This window comes from Habropoda laboriosa, unplaced genomic scaffold (genome assembly GCF_001263275.1).
Source record: "Habropoda laboriosa isolate 0110345459 unplaced genomic scaffold, ASM126327v1 scaffold212, whole genome shotgun sequence".
NCBI classification, from domain to species: domain Eukaryota; kingdom Metazoa; phylum Arthropoda; class Insecta; order Hymenoptera; family Apidae; genus Habropoda; species Habropoda laboriosa.
The window spans coordinates 1,310,330-1,313,977 of NW_017100509.1; the positions used below are offsets into that span (position 1 = coordinate 1,310,330).

The following is a 3,648-nucleotide window of genomic DNA, read 5'->3' on the forward strand; positions in this document are numbered from 1 at the left end:
TTAAAATGTATCACATTACATGGCAATTTTTTATTGTTCTATTGTAATATAATACTCCACGTTGCTTTATTGATATCTCCAACGATGCAGATGCAGCATCACTTATCTCTGACGAAGACGAAGCATGAAGAAGACAGATCGTGACCAAGAAGAGAGAAGCATGAAGATAGATCGGATAGAAAGGTATTGCAATTAGTTGAACTTACGTTTAAAGTTAAACTTTTGATACAAGTACGTATTTATTAATTATTTGCACGAAAATCAGGTCAAAACTTGAAGTAATAATTAAAATGAACTAATAATTGACTAATCAGTCTCTCTTCTTTTATTCGTAAATAGAATCCTATCAGATACAGTATGGTTTCGTCTCGTGATTTAAAACAACATTCAGAGGCACTTTGTTAACGCTATAACAGTGACCTTCTTTACCGCTTCGTCAGTATGTTTTCACACGTCGACAAAGAAGGGTGTTTGTCGATATGCGAGAACGTAGCAAACAGTTAACTAAGTTTACAAAAGAATTGCGTATAATAAATGTAATTTTGCAATTTTTAATTAGCTAAACGTTTTATTTATATAGCTGCTCGAAAATTCTTAATTCAAAAGTTTGTCAATTCTATTAGGTATTTAGGTCTAGGTATTAGAAGCATGTATCTCTTGTTCTTTGTCCTAACAAATGCTCCAAGCTCAGAGCACTTGTTATATTCTTTATGCATTGTAAGTTCTGAATGCTTTGTTTGTCCTGGTACAATCATAATATTCAAGTTCAGCTGAAAATATGAATCAATTTGTATTAAATCAAATATTCAAATGCTTAATCTTTGCCAACATGTTCATTGTTACAATGAGATACTTACATAGAAGAGTTAAATCAATCAACTGAACAGGAACGTGGTGAAACTTTTAATCCAAAACATCTAGCCTTAATTGCAAGAAGAATTAGGCTCTGACGAATAAAATTTCAGCTTCTATGGTATAATATACGGTGGTCCAACTGCATACAAGATAATCATTTGGTAAGAATCACATGATAAATATAAAAACTGGGCAATTAATCTTTAAAAACATGCTGTATTGATTCCAATAAAGAGAACAAATAATACTAAAATGTTGCATGTCAAATAAAACACATTCTTCACCTGTTTTTTTTGTGTTTCATGAGATCCAACTAATGCTGAACGTTATTACTATCCCAAGTTACAATAAACCTCTACATTCTCGAAGAAACTCGAAAAGAAATAATCATTATTTATTCAGCAAACGTATGTCTGCTTTTTGCAACGTAAATATTGCACACAAAATCAATGTGTAGTTACTTTCGTGTTAAATCTATACGCACAGTGGTGTGTATTTAGTTAACAAATGTTTAACATAAATCGACGTACAAAGCCTTTTACACAAAATTACGTTACATTATACACATCGCAAATATATAACCTCAAACGTTTACTCTCCTATCCTACACTGTCAGCCATTTCTCTCGTAATAAACGTATTTTGCATTTTTTTTAATTGTCTATAAAGTAATCCAGTTATTAAAGTTCAATGAACAATGCTTTTTGGCGCAGTAAGTAACTTTAACATACTGTCAATGCAATGTTTCGGTCCATGTACACCACAGCAATAAGTCAGACAAGGAAAGAAATGGCGCGAAATGAGGATAGCACTAGAGAACGCGTTAGACAAGGAAAATAATAGCGAGAGACTAGGATAACGCTATAGAAATGAGTTAGACAAGGAAAATAATAGCGAGAGAAAAGGATAGCACTAGAGAACGCGTTAAACAAGGAAAAGAATAGCGGTAAATAAGGATAGCACTAAAGAAAGGAGTTAGACGAGGAAAGGAATAGCGGTGGACAAGGATAGAAAAAAATGGCGGCTTAGAGTAACGCCATCTCGTGTTTGGTGACTCGAATTACGACTTTTTAACAAGATAACAGAATATAAATAGAGGTAATAGACAAGGAAGGCACTAGTGTGCGAGAAGGACAGAGAGAGAACGCTTCCTATTGGTCCGCTGGCTGCCCAGCTCCGCCTTCCAGGCCCTAAATTATGCCGGTCGGTGAAAAATCATTAATAACTCATTATTGAGGACGATTCTGTGAACTTTTAGAGTTGAAGAATGAAGTGTGGACCTTCAGCAACTTTCACATATTGTTTTTAGTGCTTGAAACCCTCTCAATAATTAGTTATTAACAATTTTAGTACGTGATGTCGGGAGCGATGCTGCACACGCATGTGGTTTCTCATTAATTTTGTAGCTTTGTTAAAATAATTTATGCACTTATATATATGCGTTCGAAAGGCTATTCCTTTAGCTAGTTTCTTCTATACTTTTCATTAATATATCCTTTGTAGTTTGGAAATTGTTAAATATTATTTGGGTGAGTACTACATGCGTAACATTCCATCTATGCGTTCGAGAGGCTATTCCTTTAGCTAGTTTCTTCTATACTTTTCATTAATATAACCTTTGTAGTTTGGAAATTGTTAAATATTATTTGGGTGAGTACTACATGCGTAACATTCCATCTTAATGGTTTTCCATCATTTTCACGAATATGCATGATTGATTGTGCACTTTCAAGCATTTTACACGAAGTATTGCATAAGTATTACATGATTTATATGAATTTTATTTTATATTTAGCAGAATATTGCATTAATAAGAGATACACAAGGTAGGAACGGTAATATTAACAGCCATTTGAATGCAATCTTTGAAATTCTATTTTTTATTTACATCTTTTTACCTCATACGCATTATTTATCAATTCCATATACAGTAATTTATGTTTTATACTTGTAATAGAATTTTAGAGTGTAATTTAGCAACGTTTCACATGTAACTTTCAGTATTTATAGTTTATTGCATTTTTTAATGCAACTCTGCAACCTATCATGCTCCAATTTTCCTTTTTATCCTTTCTACGTCAAATATAACATTCGTAGTACGATAATTTATAGCATTACACGAGTAATTAGTTGAAAAATGCATGTTTCAATTATTTCAAAGGCATTAAAAGTCAAAATCGTTCTGTTCTAGGTCTTTTCTACGAGAAAAAACGCAGCAAGAGGACAGTTTCACTCTGGGAACATTGCCTTCGTCATTCTCGCTTGTAACATCGTTAACTTGTATTATTTTCGAATGCACATTGTTGCAAAACGCGTTATCGCGCTTGCAACATTGCTGTCGCGAATCGCTCTCGAAAAACGCACATTGTTGCACGGGGCACCGTTTTACAACTTTGTTGCCGCGAGGCGCTCCCGAAAATTGCACATTGTTGCATGGCGCCCCGTTTTGCAACATTGTGCATTTTTCGGGAGCGACTCGCGGCAACAAAGTTGCAAAAAGAGTGATCGCGTTTGCAACTTTGTTGTCGCGAAAATCGCACATTGTTGCACGCCGCCCCGTTTTGCAACATTGTGCATTTTTCGGGAGCGACTCGCAGCAACAAAGTTGCAAGCGCGATCTCTCTTTTTGCAACTTTGTTGCCGTGAGTCGCTCCCGAAAATGGCACATTGTTGCAAAACGCGTTATCGGGGTTGCAACTTTGTTGTCGCGAAAATCGCACATTGTTGCACGGCGCCCCGCTTTGCAACATTGTGCATTTTTCGGGAGCGATTCCTGACAACAAAGTTGCAAGCG

At 35.3% G+C, this 3,648-nt stretch overlaps 1 long non-coding RNA gene across 1 annotated transcript; it reads right to left on the reverse strand.

Moving 5' to 3' along the window:
• Positions 1-660: 660 nt before the first annotated feature.
• LOC108576279 lies at positions 661-1,220 on the reverse strand. The gene is made up of 3 exons (XR_001891438.1): positions 1,140-1,220; positions 858-994; positions 661-770 (listed from the first exon to the last, which is right to left on the reverse strand). It is a non-coding gene; the product is annotated as an uncharacterized LOC108576279 (long non-coding RNA).
• Positions 1,221-3,648: the final 2,428 nt, after the last annotated feature.